Source organism: Cervus canadensis, chromosome 1 (genome assembly GCF_019320065.1).
Source record: "Cervus canadensis isolate Bull #8, Minnesota chromosome 1, ASM1932006v1, whole genome shotgun sequence".
Classification (NCBI taxonomy): Eukaryota; Metazoa; Chordata; class Mammalia; order Artiodactyla; family Cervidae; genus Cervus; species Cervus canadensis.
This window is the reverse complement of record NC_057386.1, coordinates 66,943,752-66,971,394: the sequence shown is the minus strand read 5'-3', so window position 1 is coordinate 66,971,394 and position 27,643 is coordinate 66,943,752. Positions and strand designations below refer to the sequence as shown.

The following is a 27,643-nucleotide window of genomic DNA, read 5'->3' as shown; positions in this document are numbered from 1 at the left end:
TCTATTGATTACAACTCAAATATAAAGATATAAGATATTATATAACTTCACTCTATTTACCTCCCTAGTCTCATTTGCCACTCCTCCTTGCTTCGTACCTTAGCGTCTTCTAATACGCAATTGTTAAAGTGTTCTTGCACACTCTGTGTTGTGTGAAATCCCCATGCCTCACTCATACTCTTCTCTGTGCTCAAAATTGCCTTTTCAACCTATCTGATCTTCAGTATCTTACTCATCCTTTTCAGACTTAGCTCAGATGTCATCTTTTTAAGATATGTTCCTTGAACCATCACTTTCCCACTGTACCCAGTATAGACGTAGCCTTAGGCTATTTCAAGTGCTTCAACAAATATGTATTGAGCATCTACTATGCACCAAGCACTGTCTTAACCCTTGGAATACATCAGTTAACTTATCAAACCACCTTAACATAAGATAAATTTGTTAATTTGCTTTGTCCAGCTAAATTCCATGAAGCCAAGCCATGGTTTTTGAAGTCTGTGCCCATAGCACCAAGCGCTGTGCTGGGCACATAACAGCCTCTCACCAGATGCTGGAACAGGACGTAAGATGGCCATGTGCTGGTGAGTAGGAATGGGAAAGACTGATTCTCAAGAACTGTCTGTGAAGCCCCAGCCATGGGGAGGCCCCTCAGCCATGGGGAGCAGCCGTGCCGCTGAGGGCCACGGGGGAGGGCCAGACTTCATTGCCTGCACAGTTTCGCCTAGACCTGCCCCTGTGTGAAGCAGCCAGGAATAATTTCAAGACCACATACATGCTGAGCTTTGAGTGGTGGCAGATCCCCGCTGACATCCCACCGAGGGTGTTTGATTGCTGCCCTGTATCCCACACCAGATGTCTTTGGATGGCAGTCTACTTTCTCTCACCCTGGGGTGGCCAGAGGGGAAGTTGGATTAGAGGTAGGTGGGCAATAAGGTGAAGGTTTAAAAAATCATATGCTATGACTGAGTCCCTAAGATGATGTATGAGGTGTGATTATAAAGTAATGAGAGATATTTTCACGTGTGACTTGTCTTATGTTTTAATCACACCTCATATATGGAATGTGTGTCATTTTATACAATGTTTGAAAATTACCACAACCTAGGGTATTTGGCAGGAAATGTTAAATTGTTATTGAGTGCTCTTTTGCTAGGAAACTGTACCCTGGTTTCTCCTCAGAGAACGTAAGTAATTATAAGACTATGAAGAGCCTTTTCCTTGGAGAATATGTAGTTCTAGGCATGTCACTGACGAGAAGAGAGAAACACTGTATTTATAAAGTTGTGATCATTAAACACTTCTCAGCCCTGTAATAATTGTTGTAAACTACCTGGCAATGATGATAAAAATGAAACTTTTGTGAATATATAATAGACACACATATGGAATTAAAGAGAAAGGTTATTAAATAAAAAATGAAAGTGATAATAGTAAGGGATTTCTGTACTAAACAACTGTCATACTTCTTTCAAGCATTTGCCTTTATTATCTAAAGGTCTCCTAATGGAATTCAGGTGGGTATTAGACAGACATGAAAATACTAATATTGAAACATATAGACAGCATTTTAAAAAGCAGAGACATGACTTTGCCAACAAAGGTCCATCTAGTCCAAGCTATGGTTTTTCCAGTAGTCATGTATGGATATGAGAGTTGGACTATAAAGAAAGCTGAGTGCTGAAGAATTGATGCTTTTGAACTGTGGTGTTGGAGAAGACACTTGAGAGTCCCTTAGACTGCAAGGAGATCCAAGCAGTCCATCCTAAAAGAAATAAGTCCTGAATATTCATTGGAAGGACTGATGTTGAAGCTGAAACGTCAATACTTTGGCCACCTGATCTGAAGAACTGACTCATTTGAAAAGACCCTAATGTTAGGAAAGATTGAAGGCAGGAGGAGAAGGGGACAACAGAGGATGAGATAGTTGGACGGCATCACTCTCTCAATGGACGTGAGTTTGAGTAAGCTCTGGGAGTTGGTGATGGACAGGGAAGCCTGGCGTGCTGCAGTCCATGGGGTCACAAAGAGTTGGACATGACTGAGCGACTGAACTGAATAGTTGATTCACTATGTTGTGTTAATTCCGAGTGTACAGTAGACTTAGTTATATGTATTCAGACTATATATATATATATATATACACACATATACACATTATATATTCTTTTTCATTGTAGGTTATTATAAGATATTGAATATGGACTTTTAAAAACAGTTCTTGCTGTAGCTAAAAGAATACTTATAACTGACTTCACAAGAGAATAACCATATTTTAAGAACCTAAGATTTGAAGTTAAAGATATCAAATGCAAAAAAAAAAAAAAAGGGAAAGAAGAAGAAAAGTAGCCAATTATGAGATTGATAATAACTGGATTCTGTCTTTGGTCACATGGAGCTAAATCAGTGATTATCAATATTAGATCTTGAGGGACAAATATGGCCAATCCAACATAAGAAGTAAAAATGTCAGCAGAATCCAGACTTGCGCACAACAGATTATAAAAAGGGAAATTTAAAGAGCCATTTTATCTGGAGTGTGTAATTTTCAAAATGACTTAGAGCAGTAGTTCTCAAACTTTATGGCTCATAGAAATCACCAGGAATGCGAATTTCTCATTAGTGGTAGGACAGGAATCTGCATTTTATTCTGATGTAGGGGGTCTTCTGATCATGTTTTTAAAGTAGCACATAGAAAGTAGGAATTCTTATATAATTGAGATTTTTCATTATGACTTTCCTACATAATTTAATATGGCTTCCCAGGTGGCACAGCAGTAAAGAATCTGCCTGCCAAGCAGGAGATGCAAGAGACACAGATTTGATCCCTGGGTCAGGAAGATCCCCTGGAGAAGCAAGTGGCAACCACTCCAGTATTCTTGTCCAGAAAATCCCATGGACAGAGGACCCTGGCGGGCTACAGCCCACAGGGTCTCAGAGTCAGATATGACTGAGTGGGGTTGCAAAGAATCAGATACAACCAAGCAACTGAGCACATAATTTAATAGTGATAAGACTCAGATTTTTAAAATTTAGCAAAACTTACACTTGGGAAATAAATTCATTTAAAAATATTTCCCCTAAGTTTAATTATTTGAGGGGTCTGTATCTTTAGTGTATCTAAGAGAATGCAATGAGAAGTTGCTTTTCTCTAGACTATGATTAATGACTTGAAAATCAAAAAGAAATAGGTGAAATAACATAATATAAAATTTAAGGTTCAATTTTCAAAGTTAGGGGTTATCATTCAAGTTAGATCAGTGTTGCCAGAGGGTGATGATGTGATGTGGATACCAGGTTGGAGGCATTCATATTCATATGCATCTAATTTGAGTATGCAAATATAGACTTCTCGCTGAGAAGCCCTTTTGCAAATTTTGCCCAGAATTGCAAATGAGAGCTCAGAATGTACTACTCCCACAGCCTCCGAAGGGTCCCAAGCTGAGCGGATCCCATCTGCCCGGGGATTCTACCGCTTGTAAAAGCAGCAGCTGCTGCTTTTCTGGTGTATGTTGGTGTGAAACTCCCAAGCGAAATAAAAGATTGACATCTGGGCTTAATTTCACTTCAATAGAAACTTTATCATGCTATGTTTTTCATGACTCCAAGAGGGATTTTTAAAATAATTAATGAGAAAGATACATTTCTCAAAACTCCCAGTTGAGTTCTCACACATGTTTTATTACAAAGATGTCTATCACAGAAAAACAGGATCGTATTACTTACACTAATATAAAAGGAGGTTGATAAATAAGGTACTGAGCAACTGTACCTTATTTGCTTCAGCAAATATAGAGAAAAAAGCTAAATTTTGTTCCAGCTTATTTGTGATATTTCCACATAGTGGGAGCTGTGCAAGCAAGGTTTTAAAATCATTGGAAATATATTCATGAAAATGACACAAGGGAGATGGCTTCTTTTCCAGTGCCATTAATGGGGGGTGGGGCGGGGAGGAACACAAGTCAAAGTATATGGTTGCTATGATACAAGGACATACAGATCAGAGCAGGGGCAAAAAGGAGAGCGGCCCATCTTACCTGGAGAAGACCGAAAATTCTCCCTAGAAAGGTGAGCTGAGACATCTAAAGAAATGTTTAGACCAGGAGGATAAGTGTGCCATGTAGGACGTCCTGGGACCCTCATGGGGATTTGAGCAACACCAGCAATTTGATGGGGTACATGGGGGAGCAGATAAATGTCAAAACTAGAGAGGCAGACAGGAACAGGCTGACAGTCAGGAGCTCTGTCTCCATGGACGTTACACCAGAACTGCAAGGGTAGGTCTCCTGCATCAGGACCTTTTCATAGATCCGTAAATGATGATTATATGTGTTGCCAAGATTGATAACTACAGCTCCAATGCATTCTCGTCAATGTTAACATACATGTTGTATGTGAATATTCCACATTTTAACGTGGGGCTTAATGTCATATATGTAAAATACTAAAACTTGAACGTATCTTTAACTTACAGCAAAGAATAATAATATAATAATAATTTACTGCAAATAAAAAATATATTATTTTCATTATATCATTTCATTTAGTTAGGGTAACCTGTGTGGAAGGGATTTGAGAAAGGAGTTGGAGGTCCAGGCAGGAGGCTGTTCCAGTAGTTCTGGTAAAAAGCATGAAGCCAGGCAATATCCCTGGGGATAAATAGGAGGGACGGAAATAAGACTAGGAAAGAGACCTAAGGGACAAGACTTGATCACAGATGCAAGTGTGAGGAGGAGAATTCAAGGGTAGCTCTGAGGTCTCTGGTCTGGATGGCCTATGGACAAAGTTAGCATGAATAGCCCCACTTGAAATATTCAGATTTTTACCAATTCCATCCAAACCAGCAGGAATACCACTTTTTCCGTGTGTTCCCTGCTATTCCTAATAACAGTCTTTCTTCTGGCCATCCTTAGAAACTCACCTGTATTTCTCCGTGGTGCTCGTCACGTCTAACCGTTTGCTGACATGATGCATGCATGAGCCTCTACAGTAAGTGTTCTGTTCAGTCCTTCCCAACCATATGCAAGACCTTACAGTTCTGTACAGTGAATAAATGGTAGTATGCCTGCTACGTCTCCTAGAAGTTTCTACCTTGAGATGCAGCTCCAAAGCCAGTGTTTTGTTTTGTTAAATTATTTGTTAGAATCCTGTGGACTCTACTTAGGAACAAGTTCAGGGAAACTTGATGGTCCATGATTATGGGCCTGGACAAGGAGTCCCATTTTTTCTCTCAGAAATTATCAAGCCATAGACAACAGGAACAGATATATATATATATATATATATGTATATATATATATATATTTTTGGCTGCCCTGAGCAACTTGTGGGATCTTAGTTCCCTGACCAGGAACTGAACCTGGGCCCTCAGCAGTGAAAGTGCTGAATCCTAACCACTGGACTTCCAGGAAATTCCCCAAAGCCAGTATTATTAACTCTATATGTGTATCATGGGCCCTGTTAGCACTCTAGAGGCAAACTGATCAAGCTAGGGATCTCTTTCAGAATGATATTTTTTATTGCAAAAAGATAAAATACACAGATTTACAAGAGAAACCAATTACACTGAGATGTGGCTGTCAAAACAGCTGTGAAAAACAAATGTGTAATATAATACTATGTGTTTTTTATTAGTGTGCTAAGTTCAAAAATACATTAAAATATAAACAAATTAAAAATAAATTTATCTGTAAAGACTTATCAGTGGGAAGTCTGTTGTTGCTAGATTGAACAAGAACATTAATCTCTGGAGAGGTCTTTGAAAAAGCTATAGACATGTCTTGTTGGATAAACAACTTATGTCAATTTTTTGTTATTGTTACAGACATTGAGATTGCTGATTTGTAAATGTAAATCCTTGTAAATGGTTTAAAGCTTTTAAAGCTGCTTTACAAGGCAAGAATAGTTTCTGTCGAGGAACACCTGAACTCTCCAAGGTTTTTTGAATTAAACGCCAACTGGAGTCTTTTTTTTTTTTTTAACCTAAGACTAATGAATTCCCCCTTGGCTAGCTCATCATCTTAATATACTTTATAGCAAAAAGAAAAAAGAGTAAGAGTTCATGGTTCAATTTTGATGTCATCAATAGAGAATAACTGGTAGAACTTTCTGAACTGTTTCCAGATGTTTGCAAATTTGTCTTTTCAAAGAAATTGAAAGAGATTTTTGCATCTCATCGTCCTGAGGTTAAAGCATCCACTACAGCACTGAAAGCAAGATTTACAAGAGCATCCATTTAGGCGACAGTAGAATTTATGCTCTCGGTTCAAAAGGCCTCACTGCCTTGCAGAGAGCTAAGAATTCTTATTTAAACTCCCTAGTGTTGCAAACATTTAAGAACTAATTCCTCATATTGATCAACAAACCATTGTAGGTGGTTAATCTTGTAAAGCAGCATAACTGTCTGGGATACAGGTCCAGGACTACACTATTTGTTTGATGAAAGTATAGATTTGACCAATAGCTGGCCAGCAACACTGCACAGTATCTCTAAACATGAAGATTGTGGTCCATGTGATCTTTCTAATTCAGAAATAACAATGAATATGGGTGATATTTTGCAAATCTGCAATAGCTATAGATATGAAAATATCTGTAGATTTTCTTGATAATGAAGTCACAGGAGAAATAACACCACCGTGGTTTGTCATCTACATTCATAATTGAAGGGTAATTAGAATTAGATATATTAAGGACATATTTTTTTCCTCTCCAAGTTCAGTTCAGTTCACTTCAGTCACTCAGTCATGTCCGACTCTCTGTGACCCCATGAACCACAGAACGCCAGGCTTCCCTGTCCATCACCAACTCCCAGAGTCCACCCAAACCCATGTCCATTGAGTTGGTGATGCCATCCAACCATCTCATCCTCTGTTGTCTCCTTCTCCTCCTGCCCTCAATCCCTCCCAGCATCAGGATCTTTTCAAATGAGTCAGCTCTTCGCATCAGGTGGCCAAAGTATTGGAGTTTCAGCTTCAACATCAGTCCTTCCAATGAACACCCAGGACTGATCTCCTTTAGGATGGACTGGTTGGATCTCCTTGCAGTCCAAAGGACTCTCAAGCATCTTCTCCAACACCACAGTTCAAAAGCATCAATTCTTTGGCACTCAGCTTTCTTTATAGTCCAATGCTCACATCCATACATGACCACTGGAAAAACCATAGCCTTGACCAGATGGACCTTTGTTGGCAAAGTAATGTCTCTGCTTTTTAATATGCTATCTAGGTTGGTCATAACTTTCCTTCCAAGGAGTAAGCATCTTTTAATTTCATGGCTGCAATCACCATCTGCAGTGATTTTGGAGACCAGAAAAATAAAGTCAGCCACTGTTTCCACTGTTTCCCTGTCTATCTGCCATGAAGTGATGGGACCAGATGCCATGATCTTAGTTTTCTGAATGTTGAGCTTTAAGCCCACTTTTTCACTCTCCTCTTTCACTTTCATCATCAAGAGGCTCTTTAGTTCTTCTTCACTTTCTGCCATAAGGGCAGTGTCATCTGCATATCTGAGGTTATTGATATTTCTCCCGGCAATCTTGATTCCAGCTTGTGCTTCCTCCAGCCCAGCATTTCTCATGATGTACTCTGCATATAAGTTAAATAAGCAGGGTGACAATATACAGCCTTGACGTACTCCTTTTCCTATTTGGAACCAGTCTGTTGTTCCATGTCCAATTCTAACTGTTGCTTCGTGACCTGCATACAGGTTTCTCAAGAGGCAGGTCAGGTGGTCTGGTATTCCCATCTCTTGAAGAATTTCCCACAGTTTATTGTGATCCACACAGTCAAAGGCTTTGGCATAGTCAATAAGGCAGAAGTAGATGTTTTTCTGGAACTCTCTTTCTTTTTCAATGATCCAGTGGATGTTGGCAATTTGATCTCTGGTTCCTCGGCCTTTTCTAAAACCAGCTTGAACATCTGGAAGTTCATGGTTCACGTATTGCTGAAGGCTGGCTTGGAGAATTTTAAGCGTTACTTTACTAGTGTGTGAGATGAGCGCAATTGTGCAGTAGTTTGAACATTCTTTGGCATTGCCTTTCTTTGGGATTGGAATGAAAACTGACCTTTTCCAGTCCTGTGGCCACTGCTGAGTTTTCCATATTTGCTGCCATATTGAGTGCAGCACTTTCACAGCATCATCTTTCAGTATTTGAAATAGCTCAACTGAAATTCCATCACCTCCACTAGCTTTGTTCATAGTGATGCTTCCTAAGGCCCACTTGATTTCACATTCCAGGATATCTGGCTCTAGGTGAGTGATCACACCGTCGTGGTTATCTGGGTCATGAAGATCTATTTTGTACAGCTCTTCTGTGTATTCTTGCCACCTCTTCCTAAAATCCAAGTTCATAGACTCCCTCAAATTCTGATTTCAATCCATAGAACTCCTGTCCTAAAAGTAAACCTGAGATTTCCAGTTTACTTCTGAAATTCCAAAGGAAAAATAGCAAATGTAAACCTCCAAGGTTCAGTTCAGTTCAGTTCAGTTGCTCAGTCATGTCCAACTCTTTGTGACCCTGTGGACTGCAGCATGCCAGGCCTCCCTGTTCATCACCAACTCCCAGAGCTTACTTAAACTCATGTCCATTGAGTTTGTGATGCCATCCAACCATCTCACCCTCTGTCATCCCCTTCTCCTCCCACCTTCAATCATTCCCAACATCAGGGTCTTTTCTAAGAAGTCAGTTATTTTCATCAGGTGGCCAAAGTATTGACGTTTCAGCTTCAACATCAGTCCTTCCAATGAACATTCAGGACTGATTTCCTTTAGGATGGACTGGTTGGATCTCCTTGCAGTCCAAGGGACTCTCAAGAGTCTTCTCCAACAACACAGTTCAAAAGCATCAATTCTTCGGCACTCGGTTTTCTTTATAGTCCAACTCTCACATCTGTATATGACTACTGGAAAAACGATACCTTTGACTAGATGGACCTTTGTTGGCAAAGTCATGTCTCTTCTTTTTAATATGCTGTCTAGGTTGGTCATAGATTTTCTTCTCAGGAGCAAGTGTCTTTTAATTTCATGACTGCAGTCACCATCTGCAGTGATTTTGGAGCCCGAAAATCACCCCTCACTCCAAAATGAGGGGTACTAGGGAAATGAACACGTTTTCAATAGGTTTCTCATATTTTTCTACATTTGCTTCTTTTTGTCCCCCTTCTCTACAAGAATGGTGTTTAAAAAAATTAATGCACACTTAATCCCCAGGACCCCTTCATTTCGGGGCCCCAAAAAATGAAGTCTGTCACTGTTTCCATTGCTTCCCCATCTATTTGCCATGAAGTAATGGGACCAGATGCCGTGATCTTAGTTTTCTGAATGTTGAGTTTTAAGCCAACTTTTTCACTTTCCTCACAAAATCTCATTGTTCAAAACACCTTTGGTGGGGGAGCTTGGGGAAGTATATTAATAATTACACCAGAACAAAAGTCTCCAAACATGATTGTCCTGTTGTTGTTCAGTTGCTAAGTCGTGTCAACTCTTCGCAACTCCATGGACCACAGCCCACCAGGCTTCCCTGTCCTTCACTATCTCCCAGAATTTGCTCAAATTCATGTGCATTGAGTCAGTGATGCCATCCAACCATCTAATCCTCTGTCACCGCCTGCTCCTCCTGCCCTCAATCTTTCCCAGTATCAGTGTCTTTTCCAATGAGTTGGCTCTTGGCATCAAGTGGCCAAAGTATTGCAGCATCAGGCAAACCAAAATCTTTGGCTATGCTACCCAAAGTAGAAAGGAGATTAGCATGGAAAATATATATTGCAGAAATCAAAAGTGGCTTTATTTTTACAAAGATTCAATTCTCCCCTTTTACAAAGAATCACAGAATCTGAGAGAATTAGTGATTTCAATCCATTAATAGGTTAAACTTTTTGCTTATATCTTACCAGATATAATAAGCCATGGCCATCAATAAATAATTTACATGTGTACATGAAGATGATCTAAACAAAGTTTTTTGACACGATGCAAAATTTGCCTTAGTCTAAACCCACTTTCTACTAAAAATTTATCCTAGCTTGGGAAAATTATCTTAACATGCAAGTCTAAATTATTATTTAAAAGTATTTAAAAGATGATCTTTTTAGTCAATTACTGTGTCATTGCCTGTTGTAATCCATGAGCTTATGATACTTTATAGGCTTCCCTGGTGGCTCAGATGATAAAGAATCTGCCTGCAATGCAACAGACCTGGGTTTGATCCCTGGGTTTGATCCCCGGGTTTGATCCCTGGGTTGGAAAGATCCCCTGGAGAAGAGAATGGCAACCCTCACCAGTACCTTGCCTGGAGAATTCCAAGGACAGTGGGGCCTGGTGGGCTACAGTCCATGGGGTCACAAAGAGTCTGACATGACTTAGTGACTAACACTCTCTTTCACTATGGTACTTTATGAGCTCTTTGTATGATACCAGAAAAAGAGAATAGGCATCAAGGTGGTTGACCATTTGTCTGTCACTTGGTACTCAAGGGCTTGAGTGAGCAAGGTTATTGGAGATTCTGAACTTGACATTTTCCCTGCAAGCTCACCAGGCTGTAGAGTCCTAGTGCCCTAGAAACACAGATGTGGGGGAGAGTTTGCAATCTCTGCACATCTTCCCAAGAGTCAAAGGAAGATATTTTTTAAGAGAAAAATCTCAGAAGTGGAAGTCACAGGTTTTTCTTTGTAGAGGCACAAAATTGAATGAAGGAGAGAAACTGGGAATGAAAATGAGAAAGCATTCCTTTTTTGGAGGTCTACATGTACCAGGTATTTAAGATATCACCTCATTTAGTAGTAAGCCTGTAAAAGTACCATTATTCCTGTTTTAAGGTTGAGGAATTTATTAACAGAAGAACTAATTAACTTTTTGGAGGTCACAAAGCTAGGAAGTGCCAGAGTTAAGTTTTGAACCTTAAACTTGATCTTTCAGTTCAGAGCACTCTCTGCTCCCCACTGATACCTCAGCTCAGTTTGAGAGATCAAGGACACTGCCATAACTGTGATCCCTTCTTGCCCCTGGAATGTTATGTCCACCTTCTTCTGAATCCAAGATCTAAGGTTGGTAGGAAGAGAGGTAGGAAGGCCTGAGTCCCTGGGAGAAGAAATTCAGGTCCTTTGGGGGTATGGGTCAGGAAGCTGTTTCTTAGAAGAATAAAGCTGATATTAAGGTTAAGTCTCTTCTGTTACAAATGTTGTTGGACTGTAAGAACAAGAAGCTTTTTCCAAATCTCAAGGAAGATTTTTCACAGCCCAGTGCAATTGTCACTATCACACAACACACTCACTGGGCTTTCAACCAAGTCAATTATGACTTGTATTCATCATAATGCCAATACAGATTCATTGCAACATGTGTGGAAAACATGGCTTGAAATATTGTTTCATCAATCTTTTTCCCTGTCTATTGTCCATCCCATAATTTTAGGCCTGAGCTATGTAACTGGAGCTGTTTCTGATTAGCAAAATAAGCCTCCACTCCCCTTTGTGCTAACATATAACACACTTGAAGATAAGACTGATTGCCCTCTTGGAGTAAAGAGCTTTCAACAGAAATCACAGTTAATTGAAAAAGTTTCCCTCGAGATATAAAATACAAGGAAAACCCAGAAACAATAATGAAAAATTATCAGAAATTCAAAGTTTTATCTTGAAAGACAGCTTAAATTTAAGAGCAACTGTATTCTTAGTTGTATTCATCTACTATATTTTTCTGTCAAGATACTCCAAATGTAAATAAGATCATGAAATTTTAAAAAGTGAAGATGAGACTTCATTCATTCTTTCATTCATTCAATGATTTTTTTTTTTTTTAGCACCAACAATTTTTTACACATCAACAATGTGTTAGGCATTGAAAATACACAACTGAGCAAAACAGACATAGTACCTGCCCTCATGGACTAGTAAGAAATACAAAACTGTTTTAAAGTACTCAGAGGATTAAAGAATCCTCAGTTCTCTGGCAGTCGAAGACTATGCAGACAGAGTCAGGGTGTGCCAAAAGAGCAAGAAATTTTAAGTCAAAAGACTCAAGTTCTTGCCTCAATTCTACCACTATCTCCAAGAACACATTACTTAAAACTCTTTGATAGAAATAACAGAAACCAGCTCATATCATTTTAGGCAAAAACCAGTTTATTATAAACATATGTAGCATGAGTAATATTTCTGAACATGTAAATATTACCAGTTTTTCTCAAAACTTCTATTTCCTCTCTACCCACTCCCAAGTTTCCAAGTTTCTGTGATGAGTAATAAAGATAACAGGAGGAAAGAACAGGAGGGGGAGGAAGGGAGTGAGAACAATGAGACATAAATCCACACATGCTGAAATGTTACAGAGTTTTTTGTTTGTTATGTGAGTAGTTTCAAACTAGGCCTGAGGAGCCAGGAATCAGGCATAAGCGGTTTTTTAAAAAGATGTTCTTATAAAAAACATTGTGAATTGTCCACAAGAGACCAAAAACAAGATTGGAATTCAAGTTATTTTTTTGCATTCTATTTCATGATTCTTGCCAACACTGGATCAAGCAGGAGTCCTGTTTCCACCAGAGTTCCGTTCCATGAGTTCTCTACTTCACTCAAGCATTGACAGGTGTCTTCTGTAGTCTATTCAAGTTCTGCTCCAAGCTCTATCTCAGAGCAAGTCTATCTCGGGGACCTGAGGCAGATGAACAGCCTGAATCAGAACCCACAAAAGTTCTCCTGCCTCCCTTCACCCCTCTCCCCTTTCCTTAACCCTCCTCTTCCTGCTTCACCATTTATGATAGAAGAACCGCACCCCAGATCCCCAAGGGACCAACAACTTGATTTTTGGTCACCCTTCCAAACCGTCTTAGAAGAATGTCTGACTGGGCCAGTTTGAGTCAGATATCCACTCCTGATGCAAACACTATGGGAAGGGCTTTTACTTCCGTGAGCCTTCCAATCTCTAGAACAAATTGTTGGTTTTGTCCCCTCTGTTTTTATTTACTTGGCTATAAGATGAAAATAATTTTAGTCCTCCAGTTTTAGCCCAGATTGCTGTATTTTTTTTTTAATTTAAACCTTTTATTTGTAAAGACTTTTTAAAAACTGTGGACCATTTTTAAAGTCTTATTGAATTTGTTACAATATTGCTTCCGTTGTTTTATGTTCTGGTTTTTTGGCCACAGGCATGTGGAATCTTAGCTCCCCAACCAGGGATTGAGCGTGCATCCCCAGAATTGGAAGGCAAGTTTTAAACACTGGACTGCCAGGAAGTCCCACTGATTACTGTGATTTTTAAATGAGCAAGTATAGATTAAAGTGACCTAGTAACTGTAAAGCTCTCTTTAACCAGAACTTTAAAGTTATTATTTATGTTAAAATATTTGAAAGCAGTGTGTATAATCACAAGTAATACTGTACTGATACCAGTTCTGCACCTATTCTCAGGCAATCCTTTTGACTTAAGAGTAAAGGTGTCTGCTTCCATGTTCGGATGGCAGGATTCCCACTCAATGTGTGTGCATGCATATTCCGTCGCTCAGTCACGTCCAATTCTTTGCAACCCCATGGACTGTAGCCCACCAGGCTCCTCTGTCCATGGAATTCTCCAGGCAAGAATACTGGAGTGGGTTGCCATTTCCTTCTCCAGGGGATCTTCCCCACCCAGGGATCAAGCCAGCAGTATTGATTCCTCTTTTGGGATCACAGCCCACTCAGAGGCAGTGGTAGGAGCTAGGGAACCTCTTCCACAAAAACACTCCCACATTCCTAAATGCAACATTTCGTGTATGATTTCAAGGGCTCCATAAACCCACTAAAGCCCTATCTCTAGCTAAAGATGCAGGGAGCACCCTCAGAGGCTTAGTGACCTGCTTCTCCCCTCTCCACTGACACGAAAGGGAAAAGTCACCTTCAATAGACTTCACTGTCACAGCTTAATAAGAGCAGGATTTCATCAGAGGGAGAGAGGGGGGAGAAAACTACATCCTCTCAAAATGTTACAAACTCCACTTTTATCTCTCCGAAGACCATTTCCTTTTCAATTTATCAAACAGTAAGCATTCCCCCTTGTGTCATTACGGAATGAGAATTAATGTATTACTATTTCTGTCCTGTTTATTTTCTTTAGTAGAAATTTTTAATTCTTGAGGTTATCATGAATTAAATAAAATATTATCAGGTTCTACTATAAGACAACAAAATTCTGAAAATAAATCTTATATAAAATTTATAATCAGATATAAATGCTTTTGCACAACAAAAGAAACTATAAGTAAGGTGAAAAGACAGCCCTCAGATTGGGAGAAAATAATAGCAAATGAAGCAACAGACAAAGGATTAATCTCAAAAATATACAAGCAACTCCTGAAGCTCAATTCCAGAAAAATAAATGACCCAATCAAAAAATGGGCCAAAGAACTAAACAGACATTTCTCCAAAGAAGACATACAGATGGCTAACAAACACATGAAAAGATGCTCAACATCACTCATTATCAGAGAAATGCAAATCAAAACCACAATGAGGTACCATTAACGCCAGTCAGGATGGCTGCTATCCAAAAGTCTACAAGCAATAAATGCTGGAGAGGGTGTGGAGAAAAGGGAACCCTCTTACACTGTTGGTGGGAATGCAAACTAGTACAGCCACTGTGGAAAACAGTGTGGAGATTTCTTAAAAAACTGGAAATAGAACTGCCATATGACCCAGCAGTCCCACTTCTGGGCATACACACTGAGGAAACCAGATCTGAAAGAGACACGTGCACCCCAATGTTCATCGCAGCACTGTTTATAATAGCCAGGACATGGAAGCAACCTAGATGCCCATCAGCAGATGAATGGATAAGGAAGCTGTGGTACATATACACCATGGAATATTACTCAGCCATTAAAAAGAATTCATTTGAATCAGTTCTAATGAGATGGATGAAACTGGAGCCCATTATACAGAGTGAAGTAAGCCAGAAAGATAAAGATCATTACAGCATACTAACACATATATATGGAATTTAGAAAGATGGTAATGATAACCCTACATGCAAAACAGAAAAAGAGACACAGATGTACAGAACAGAGTTTTGGACTCTGTGGGAGAAGGCGAGGGTGGGATGTTTCGAGAGAACAGCATGTATATTATCTATAGTGAAACAGATCACCAGCCCAGGTGGGATGCATGAGACAAGTGCTCGGGCCTGGTGCACTGGGAAGACCCAGAGGGATCGGGTAGAGAGGGAGGTGGGAGGGGGTATCAGGATGGGGAATACATGTAACTCCATGGCTGATTCATGTCAATGTATGACAAAACCCACTGCAATGTTGTGAAGTAATTAGCCTCCAACTAATAAAAATAAATGAAAAAAAAATTTTATAATCAGATATAAGTAAGCAAATGAGAGGTCAACATGTCCACTCAATTTGCATTTAAATACGATGAATTTCTAGTCACTTTTGGCCTCGCTATGTCTGGACAGTATTCTAATTAAACTCAAAACTTGATTATTTATTCTACTAATTGTTTGACCCACTAATAAGGTAAATCTAATGAGCATAAACATGCAACCTAGATAATCCACTTTTTATAAGTAGATATTCAGCTTGAGGTATGTGGAAATTATCACATCTACCAACAGAAAGCTGAAGATATTTCAATAGATAAGGACAAACTGTCAAGTCATGTTTGCTGTTGATCATCATACACCATCTAATATACTAAATCAGGTGGACATTTACCTAAGTCATGTGGAACTCTGACCAGCATCTAGAATCTCCCAATGAAGATATAAATTGGGATGACTCCTGAAGTGAATTAACCTGGATAAGGCTCTTGAGCTCCTTAAGTGCCCTACTGCACTCCTTTGCTAAATTGTACCCAAGTTTGCTTTCATTAAACCTGAATTAAAAACCTAGTTATGGCATTCACCAGCTACCTGACCTTGAGCAAGTGACTTGGCTTCTCTGCACCAAAATTTTCATAGCCATAGAGTGGGGATGACTCGAAGGGTTATTGTGAAGACAAGATAAGAAAATGTGTGTACCCCACACAATGCGTGACACATAGTAACTATGAAATAAATGATAAATTGTTAATGCTAGCAAGTTTACAAAAATAGTGGTTAAATTTGCCAATTGTCCTTCCATGCTATAGACATTACTCACATTCCAAAGACATGTATGGGTAAATCTAGTCTTATAAAGTTAAAAAATTAATATTCCAATTAAAAAGCAGGAACAATGCTGAAAAAAAGTTATTTTTTATTTGACATTCACATTGTCCCAGCTTATCTTAGCAACAGGTCTTATGACCCAGAAGCTGATTTTATCATTCAAATGTATTTTCTTTGATTTTTTCTATATATTTTACTAATTTATTATAGTTTTAAGTAATTTATCTTTCTGTACATAATCCAAATAGACTTAAAAATCCATATTCAAATTACCATGGTATGTGTCACTTGCCTGTAAACTTTTTAAGTGAACACTATATACTTGTTTATTATAATACTTAAGAAACTAAACATACTAGATATTTGCTGGCATTTTTAACTATTACTTTGGTCTACCTGGCATCTGAACCCCCATGTGACTTTTTGTGGGAAGCACCACTCACTCCAGAAGTCTGAAAAGGCCAGATTGCTTCTTTCCCAGCCTCCCTTGCAGCTAGGAGATGAGCCCATAATGTAGGTCAACCCACTACCCCATCACAGATTTTGAATAGGCATGCCTGGCATAAGGAGGGAGGGGAGGGGAGCAGAGAATCTATTTGGCTAAATCTGTTCAGCCTCCAGGAGTGGCGAGGGCAGGGTGGCATGCAGCCCTTGACAGCAAGGGCTACGGTGGCCCTGACAGACTGATCTCATGACATGATGGTACCTGTGGTCTCAGGAGCTGCCCTCCTCACTCTGCCTATCGTCCAAGCCTGACTTCCCACCCAGCCACAGCACATGCAGACACTGATTGCCTTCCTGCATTTGCTTTTCTATGTCCTACTCTAGGGGACCTTCCTGACCCAGGGATTGAACCCAGGTCTCCTGCTTTGCGGGTGGATTCTTTACCACTGAGCCACCCGGGAAGCCCCTGCATTTCCTTTTCTGCTTATATCATCCATTTCTATTGCTCAGACCCAAGAACACTGACTGATACACTAAATCTAAATCCAGAAACAAAAACTCAAATGGCATTTCACAAGAGGTATCCTGAATAACTCTGGAACTTTTTCCAAAGAATACATCAGAGTATCTAATAACTACTCAGTGAACCATTTGACTTAAAAACAAGCAAACAAACAGCTGTTGACCTCATGTCTATCTCCAACCCACCACCATTTCTCTTCAATTCTCTTCAACAGATTTGGTTAACACAAGAGGGGGAAAGATAATGATTTAGACATGCAAGTATTTCTTCTCTCACGTTAAAGATGTGCAAAAGTAGACAATCCATGGAGTCATCAGAGACCAGACTCTATCACTTTTCCCACCGCACTGGATTTGGATGTCACATTCTCAATTACTCAGAGACAGCAACAGCACCCCACTCCAGTACTCTTGCCTGGAAAATCCCATGGACGGAGGAGCCTGGCAGGCTGCAGTTCATGGGGTCGCCAAGAGTCAGACACGACTGAGTGCCTTCACTTTCACTTTTCACTTTCATGCATTGGAGAAGGAAATGGCAACCCACTCCAGTGCTCTTGCCTGGAGAATCCCAGGGACAGGGGAGCCTGGTGGGCTGCCGTCTATGGGGTCGCACAGAGTCGGACACGACTGACGTGACTTAGCAGCAGCAGCAGCTCTCAATTACTTGAGGGCTCAGAATGGCTGCTCTTGAGGATAAGTCATCGCATCCCACATTCCAGGCAGCAGGAAAAAGGCAAAGTGGTGCTCCTCCCAGGTGAATTGCTTCCTTTTTTTATTGTAATTTTTAAAATTTATTTTTAATTGGAAGATGACTGCTTTCCAATGTTGTGTTGGCTTCTGCTATACAACAATGTGAATCAGCTGAATTTCTTCCTTTTAAGAAGCTTGCTTAGAAATACTGTGTCAAGAACCTAGTCCTGGGACCATACTTCCATCCACAGCTACAGAGGAGGCTGGAAAATGAAGTCTTTATTCCAGGTAGCAAAGATGAGGTAAAGAGGTGCTGCTTCTAAAGTAAAAGGGGAAGATGAGTGTGAAGGAGGCAGAGAGTATCTCGGCCACACCTCGACAGCAAGACTTGTGCCCCAAGTAAAAGTAGTTTATAGTCATGCTCCTGCCACTGTCTAACCCTTAGGAGGCTCCCTCCTACACCACCTGGAAACCGTTCTTGTCAAAGTCACCAGCTTCCAAATTGCCACAGCTCATGAAATGTTCCCATCTTTCCATCTTTAACTTCTGAACAGCATGCAGCACCATGCCCCACTTTCTCCTCTTGGTCTCCACCACCCATTCACTTTTCCTGGTGTCCCTGCTTCTTCATCGGCTAGTTCTTCTCAACACCCTTTGCTGGCTCCTTCCCCCTGCCCTCCTCATTGACAGCATACCCCTCCAGGGCAGTGTATATAATCCCAAGCTTTAAATACTGTGTCTATTCTGATGGCCGCTAAAATGATATCCCTGCCCTGATCTCCCCTCTGAGTCCCATAGTTATTTTGATCAGTATCTACTCCACATCCACACAATGCATAGCATTTTTGGCATGTCCAGCATGGCACTCCTATTTCTAAAAAAAAAAAATAGCGACTGCTCCTCAGATTCTGTAAATGAATAACCATCTACATGCTGGGCTGTGCTTAGTTGCTCAGCCGTGTTCGACTCATTGTGACCCCAGGGACTGCAGCCCGCCAGGCTCCTCTGTCTATGGGGATTCTCCAGGCAAGAATACTGGAGTGGGCTGCCATGCCCTCCTCCAGGGGATCTTCCCAACCCAGGGATCAAACCCAGGTCTCCTGCATTGCAGGTGGATTCTTTACCAGCTGAGCCACCCGGGAAGCCCCAATCATCTACATGGAATTGCCCAAACCCAAATACCACTCACTAGTCCCTGATTCTGGGCCTTCTTTTACACCCACACATTCAGTTCATAAATAGAGGGTTGCTAGCACCACTTCAAAGACACGTTCTAAACCTGCCCACTTCTCTCCAGCGCCCTTGCTGCCCCCATAGTGCAAAGCTCAGAACCAGTTTTTCTCATGCGGACTGCAGAACTAGATACCTAACTGACTTACCTGCTTTCACACTCCCTCATCCCACTGTTTAAAATATAAGACAACTGAAAAACCCTTTAATAGCTTCCACTTTTGCTAAGAATCAAATCAGATGGCCCATGGGGCTCTTGGCGGTGTGGACCCTGCCTGCCCATGCGTCCTCAGCTCATCCTTCCCTCTCCCTCTCCAGCAATGCTTTGCCTCCCTCTCTCCTTTCCACACGTCAGGTTCATTTTTGTTTCAGAGCTCCTGCATTTGCTGTTCCCTCTGTCTAGTATTGTTCCCTCTGAGATCATCTGATTGGGCCCATTAGCCATTCAGGTATTCAAACGCCACCAGCTCAGACATCCCTTACCTCCTCATCTAATACTGTGCTCCCCTCAGCCAGCTGGCCCGCCTTCACTCTATGTGCTTTTTTTAAAGAGTGGGATATGGTTGCTTTACACTATTGTTAGTTTCTGCTGAACGTGAAGTAAATCAGCTGTGTATATACATATGCGCCTTCCCCCTTGAGCCTGCCTCCCACCCACACCCCCCTCCCCCCTCTAGGCCATCACAGAGCACCGAGCGGGGCTCCCTGGGCTTCACCCTGCAGCTCCCCACTAGCCGGCTATTTTACACATGGTGGTGTATACAGATCAGTCCTACTCTCCCACTTCGAGGGGGTATCTTTGAGAAAGTGACTTTTAAGCTGGTATTACCAGTAAGTAGTTTGTCCAAAGAAGAGGGTGGAGAAGCGCATCCCGAGCAGGAGGAGGAGCACAAGCAAACGCCCTGCGGGAGGACCAAGTTTAACCAAGGACGGGTCAGGGTAGCGCCGAGTGGCAGAAGCGTGCAGGGCTAGGTCTGGGTGTCAAGGCTGGAACCACATTGTATAGGGCTTTATAGACTGGTGAGGGCTCTGATCATTCTAAGAGTAATGAGAAGCCGTTACTGAATCTTAAAATAGTTCAGGGAGTAGATGCAATGAAAATTAGGAATCGAGGTAGCTTCACTGGCTTCTGGGTTAGAATTATCTGCCACATAGAAAGTGAAAAAAATCCAATCCCTTTTTCTTTTGCTTTACATCATACTTCAGGCCAATTGGCATAAAATAGACAATGGTCCAAAGGTCTTAGTACCATCAGATCTGCAATCTAAGGGAAATAATACCATTGGACTGCTTTAATTTGACCTCCCTCTATTGAGTTCAGGTTGAAACCTGGTCTTTTGAGATTTGGATGTAATTATTTCAAGTCACCCAACTCACATGGTCCAGTCCCCTTCCAAGGTGATTGCAGATTCTGAGGGGCTTCAGTTTGTCTATTTAAAAGCACACATCCTGTACTTTTCCTGTAGGATCCTAGACTCAGGCTTACCTCGCTTCCTTTCTTCCTTCTTTCCTGCCTTCCTCCCTCTCTTCTTCCCCACATCCTCTTCTCCTCTGCCTCCTCCTCTTTTTCTTTTAAAAAACTTTTTATTGACATATAGTTGATTTACAATGTTAATTCTTCCATAATTCAATGTTAATTTCTTCTATACAGCAAAATATATACATTCTTTTTTTGTTTGTTTGTTTTATTTTTTTTTAATTTTTTTTTTTCCAGTGGGTTTTGTCATACATTGATATGAATCAGCCATGGATTACATGTATTTCCCAATCCCGATCCCCCCTCCCACCTCCCTCTCCCACCGATTCCTCTGGCTGCGTCCCAGTGCACGCAGGCCGGAAGCATCTTGTCTCAGTGCATCCACCTGGCTTGATTGTTCACCATACGTTAGTATAACCATGCTGTTCTTTTGAAATATCCCACCCTCACATTCTCCCACAAAAGTTCAAAAGTCTGTTCTGTACTTCTGTGTCTCTTTTTCTGTTTTGCATATAGGGTTATCATTACCATCTTTCTAAATTCCATATATATGTGTTAGTATGCTGTAATGTTCTTATCTTTCTGGCTTACTTCACTCTGTATAATGGGCTCCAGTTTCATCCATCTCATTAGAACTGATTCAAATGAATTCTTTTTAACAGCTGAGTAATATTCCATGGTGTATATGTACCACAGCTTCCTTATCCATTCATCTGCTGATGGGCATCTAGGTTGCTTCCATGTCCTGGCTATAATAAACAGTGCTGCGATGAAGATTGGGGTGCACGCGTCTCTTTCAGATCTGGTTTCCTCAGTGTGTATGCAGAAGTGATGCTGGTCATATCGGCAGTTCATTTCCAGTTTTAGAAATCTCCACACTGTTTCATACGCTGTAAGTGCATTCCCACCAACAGTGTAGAGCGGTATCTTTTCTCCACACCCCTCAGCCATTATTGCATTAGACTTTGGATGCAGCCATCCGACTGGCGGTAATGTCACCCATTGGGTTTTGATTTGCATTTCTCTGATACATGATGACTGTTGAGCATCTTTTCATGTGTTGTTAGCTCACTGTATGTCTTTTTGTGAGAAATGTCTTTCACAATTTGTATGGAAATACAAAAAACCTCGAATAGCCAAAGTAATCTTGAGAAAGAAGAATGGAAGTGGAGGAATCAACCTGCCTGACTCAGACTCTACTACAAAGCCACAGTCATCAAGACAGTATGGTACTGGCACAAAGACATATAGATCAATGGAACAGAATAGAAAGCCCAGAGATAAATCCACAAACCTATGGACACCTTATCTTTGACAAAGGAGGCAAGGATATACAATGGAAAAAAGACAACCTCTTTAACAAGTGGTGCTGGGAAAACTGGTCAACCACTTGTAAAAGAATGAAACTAGAACACTTTCTAACACCATACACAAAAATAAACTCAAAATGGATTAAAGATCTAAATGTAAGACCAGAAACTATAAAACTCCTAGAGGAGAACATAGGCAAAACACTCTCTGACATAAATCACAGCAAGATCCTCTATGACCCACCTCCCAGAATATTGGAAATAAAAGCAAAAATAAACAAATGGGACCTAATGAAACTTAAAAGCTTTTGCACTACAAAGAAAACTATAAGCAAGGTGAAAAGACAGCCCTCAGATTGGGAGAAAATAATAGTAAATGAAGAAACAGACAAAGGATTAATCTCAAAAATATACAAGCAACTCCTGCAGCTCAATTCCAGAAAAATATACATTCTTTTTAATACTCTTTTCTATATGGTTTATCACAGGATATTGAATATAATTCTCTGTACTATACAGCAGGGCCTTGTTGTTTATCCATTTTATATGTAATCTCTCTCCCTCCTCTTTTTCTGCTCATTTTCCTCTCTCTCCCGCTTTCTCACTCTTACTCTCCTAAGAGCCATGAGTTCATCCTGACACCTCCAATTAATTTCAGCCCAACACCGTAGTGCTCCTTCTTGTTTCTCTCTTTCCCTGTTTGTTACTCCTTCTTTTTACCATGAAAAACTTGGCCCCCGTCATCCTCGATATACTGACCTATTGCTCATGCCAAGGATACACTGACAGTTGTTTCAGAAGTGCTAAACCATCCCACTGAGAAAACACATATTCCATATTGTGTTGAATAAAGACACTGCAGTTCAGAATGCTTACGTGATTTGCTTGAGAGACTAGAAAGCAGCAGAGCCAAGATTGTCCTTCTGTTCTTCTGATGCCTTCTTCCACGTCCTTCCCACCATTCCTGCTTTTTTAAGACATGAAACAAAATAATGACTCTAAATATTTTATCTCTACTTATAATTCAACAGCCACACACTTTTCAAACAGTACTCAAGGTGTCAGAAACATCAGGAAGTATAGATGTTGCCACTTTTGACTAGAGTTTTTTTAGTTTTTTCTATACTTTTCATGAGGCAAACACTGAAACACAGAAGCAACTTTAAAAATAACAATTTTTAATGCATATTTTTTGAAAAATTAACCAATGAGATCAGTGAGTTAATTCTAATTAGATGGAAACAGATTTTTGTGAGTTTATTTTGATTCCTGTGAGTTTTTTCTACACCCTCCACCCACTCACACCCGAGAGAAGTTAGCTAAGCAGAAAGATGAAAATTACCCCCTTCCTTAGATGGGTGGGGTGTTTCTTTGCTAGAGAATCACAGGGTTAAGATTTTAACATTTGATGAAATAATGCTACTTTCAGCAACATGGATGGACCTAGAGATGACCCGACTAAGTGAAGTAAGTCAGAGAAAGACAAATATATGTCATCACTTACATATGGACTCTAAAAAATGATACAAATGGACTTATTTACCAAACAGAAATAGACTCACAGGCAAAGAAAACAAACTTATGGAGCACTTACCTGGTGGCCCAGTGGTGAAGAATCCACCTTGCAATGCAGATGCAAGTTCAATCCCTGGTGGGGGAACTAAGATCCCACAAGCTGCAGAGCCACGGAGCCCTTGAGCCGCAACTCCTGAGCCCACACGTTTTGGAGCCTGCATCACAGCTAGAGAGTCCACGCACCAGAAGGAAAGGTTCTGCATGATGCGAAGAAGATCCCGCGTGCTGCAGCTGAGACCCAAGGCAGCCAAATCAATAAATAAATATTCTTTAAAAAAGAAAATAAACTCATGGCTACCAAAGGGGAGGGGGAGGAGGGATAAATTACTAATAGGAGGTTGGGATTAGCAGATACAGACTATTATATAAAAAATAGTAGGTCCTACTAAGGACGTACTATGGCTTTCCTGGTGGCTCAGCTGGTAAAGAATCCACCTGCAATGCGGGAGTCCTGGGTTCAATGCCTGGGTTGGGAAGATCCCCTGAAGAAGGGAAAGGCTACCCACTCCAGTATTCTGGCCTGGAGAATTCCATGGACTATATAGTCCATGGGGTTGCAAACAGTAGGACACTACTGAGCGACTTTGACTTTCACTTGGAAGGATGAACGATTAGCAAATCAGATAGTGTTTCTTGGTTAGAAATAAAGGGGGGCATCTCAGGAAAGAAAGGATATATCTTACTTTGCAAATTCTGCAGCCCCTTGAAAGCGGAGTATTTGCTTTATACATTTTAAATCACAAAGTAATCAAATTAATAGTTGCCCACCTGCTGCTGCTGCTAAGTCACTTCAGTGGTGTCCAACTGTGCAATCCCATAGATGGCAGCCCACCAGGCTGTATAGTCCATGGGGTTGCAAAGAGTCAGACATGACTGAGCGACTTTCACTTCACTTCACTTCATGTATTCATAGCACAGAGAACTATATTCAACATCAAAGACCCCGATGCTGGGAAAGATTGAGGGCAGGAGGAGAAGGGGGATGACAGAGGATGAGATGGTAGGATGGCATCACCAACTCGATGGACATGAGTTTGAGCTCATTATCCAGGACATAGTGAAGGACAGGAAAGCCTGGCATGCTGCAGTCCATGGGTCGCAAAGAGTTGGACACAATTTAGTGACTGAACTGAATAACCTATAATGAAAAAGAATATGAAAGAGAAAAATATATATATATATATGTATAACTGAATCACTTTGTAATACAGCAGATTCTAACACAACATTGTAAATCAATTGTATGTCCATTAAAAAAAAGATTTGAGATTGTACATAAATATTTTTATATCATTTATATCATTTCAGGTTGCAACCACTGTGAGGCTGCAGGAAAGAATATTGATGGCAGAGTCATCACTAAAGCCTGATCACTAGTCAGGCTTAGGTCTCAGAGTATAAATAGACTAACTGAAAATAGCAGGAGTTTTTGTTTTCCCTTGAGCAATAATACCTAGGTAAGAAGCATTGTAATTAGAATGTATATAATAATTACAGATGTGCTGAAAAAGCATGGGTGTTATGCTCCTCGAAATCTATTATTTCATGGTCTTTGAAGCAACCATTATGATACCAAGATGTTGAAACTGTAATTAGAAGGTAAGTCGTACCAATACATTTCTGCAAAACAAAGTAAAAAATCTTACCCTTTTCTTCTTTGGGGGAAGGAATAAGATTTTACCCAAAATGTTAAACATTAAGAAGTGTTGGGAATAAATAGGAAAAGCAGCTCTATCTATCTGTCTCACTCTGTGGGTCCCTGGAGGGCACTTCTGCTGACTTTCTCTTCCTGGGACAGCCTGAAGCCACCTGGAAAAAGATGAAACAGAGTATGATATTAAACAGGAGAAGTTAATGTGCTGCCACTGATTACTGCTTTGAAAGAAAGCCAGTGTCTTTGAGGCCTTATTTGTAAAAGGGATTTTTAAGTGGACTCTCAAGGAATACAGTTTTTGTCCCCAAAACTTGTAGAAAAAAACAGAATCCTATGGTCTGCTGTGGGTGGTGGGATGTAATGATGCTGGCGGAACATTATCGCGTCCAAGGACACTGGGACACGCTTTGGGGCCCGAGTGTCAGCCCCTCACTGCTCAATCCTATCTTCGTGTGCCACACGGCTACTGTCTTGCAATAGTAGCTCTCAATGAATAATGCACGAATCTGCCACACGAATCCCATATTCCACAGAGCAATGAGATTAGATTCTGGGAGTGATTCGAGAGTCAGGGGTCGGGGTAGAGAGAAAGCACAAACTACTGGGTCCGTTTTTAAGTTGGAGAAATCAGGGGAGAACCTGTGTTTTGCATACATAAATGTAATCTTCACAACTGCCTGGTGACCATCAATTTCCCCATTTGGCACATAGGGAAATAAAACTTGCTGATATGGCTAGGCAAGTGTCATGCTTCTGTTGCTAGAATGGAATCCATTTACTTGTTATACTCCAAATCCTTACTCCACATCATACTAGGAATAAAATTTGTGTCTGGCCAATGGCAATCAGGGCTTCACTGATAGTTCAGTTCATAAAGAATCCACCTGAAATGCAGGAGACCCCGGCTTGATTCCTGGGTCGGGAAGACCCGCTGGAGAAGGAATAGGCTACCCACTCCAGTATTCTTTGGTATCCACCTGCAATGTGGGAGACGTGGGTTGGATCCCTGGGTTGGGAAGATCCCCTGGAGAAGGGAAAGGCTACCCACTCCAGTATTCTGGTCTGGAGAATTCCATGAACTATATAGTCCATGGGGTCCCCAAGAGTCAGACACGACTGAGTGACTTTCACTTTCAGTGGCAATCAGGTGGTCATCAGCAGATACAGAAACGCTCCTCTCACCAAGGAATGAAAACATTGCATCTTTTCCTAGGCTAGGCTGACAGAAGAACTGTATATCTGACTATTCATGCTCCACATGTGAGCCAAAATGAGTGTGTTAGGCCCAGGCTATGCATACCCCCAAGTCTACCCCCTCCTCACTCCATGAGGAGCCCCAGCCACTGCCTCTCATGTCCCGTCTCCCAGAGCTCTTCCAGAGGCTGCTTGAGGGAGAGTCAGGCTGGGACACAGTCTACATTAAGCCCATAATGGCAGACCTACTGCAGCCCTGGTACCCAGGCCTCATCTGCCAAGATGCACAGAAGTTCTGCTTCTGGTAAAGTATCCCAGCTGTGTAATCTGCCTTCCCAGTGGGCAGTGTAATTCTGCTAGTGTGTGTTAGAAGAGGAAGTCAAACTGATTCATTCAAAGGAAATTTATGAAAAGGGTCTGCTTTTTTCGTCTAGGCATTGTTTTAGAACCTGGGGCATCTATGGTGAACCAGTCCTCAAGAAGCTCATATTCTCTGGGGAAAAGTCAGGTTATCTGACTTGGGGCCATGCTTCTCATCTCTGCAGCACATTGCCAATCCCAGTAACCCACCTAATATTACATGTATTTCTTAAAAAATTTTTTTAAATTTTATATTGGATTATAGTTAATTTGCAACATTGTGTTAGTTTCAAGTGAACGGCAAAGTGATTCACCAAGAATACTGGAGCAGGTTGCCATGCCTTCCTCCAGGGGATCTTCCTGACTCAAGGATCGAACCTGCGTCTCTTATCTCCTGCATTGGCAGGTGGATTCTTCACCACTGGCACCACCTAGGAAACTAACTATATATATATATATATATACATATCCGTATATAAGTTCTGTTTCAGATTCTTTTCCCCTCCAGGCTATTACAGAACATTGAGACAGCTCCTGGCGCCGGACAGTAGGCCCTCGCGTGCTCCTGCGTGCGCAGTCACTGAGTCGTGTCCGACTCTGCAAACCTACGAACTATAGCCCGCCTGGCTCTGCTGTCCGTGGGATTTCCCAGGCAAGAATACTGGAGTGGGTTGCCATTTCCTTCTCCAGGAGATCTTCCCAACCCAAGGATCCAACCCATGTCTCCAGCATCTGATGCACTAGCGGGTGGATTCTTTACCGCTGTGCCACCTGGGAAACTAGTTATACATGTGTGTGTTCATTGCTCAGTTGTGTCTGACTCTTTGCAACCCCACAGACTGTGGCCCGCCAGGCTTCTCTGTCTATGAGATTCTCCAGGCAAGAATACTGGAGTGGATTTTGATTCCCTTGTCCAGAGGAACTTCTCAACCCAGGGATCGAACCCTGGTCTCCTGCATCACAGGCAGGTTCTTTACCGTAAATTCTTGATCAGCTTTTCCCCATTTAGATTATTACAAGAACATTGAGCACAGCTCCTGGCGCCGGACAGTAGCTCCTCGCGTGCTC

At 41.1% G+C, this 27,643-nt stretch overlaps 1 long non-coding RNA gene across 1 annotated transcript; it reads right to left on the bottom strand.

Moving 5' to 3' along the window:
* Positions 1–8,482: 8,482 nt before the first annotated feature.
* Positions 8,483–27,292, bottom strand: LOC122453407. The gene is made up of 2 exons (XR_006273075.1): positions 27,181–27,292; positions 8,483–8,518 (listed from the first exon to the last, which is right to left on the bottom strand). It is a non-coding gene; the product is annotated as an uncharacterized LOC122453407 (long non-coding RNA).
* Between the last annotated feature and the right edge of the window lie 351 nt (positions 27,293–27,643).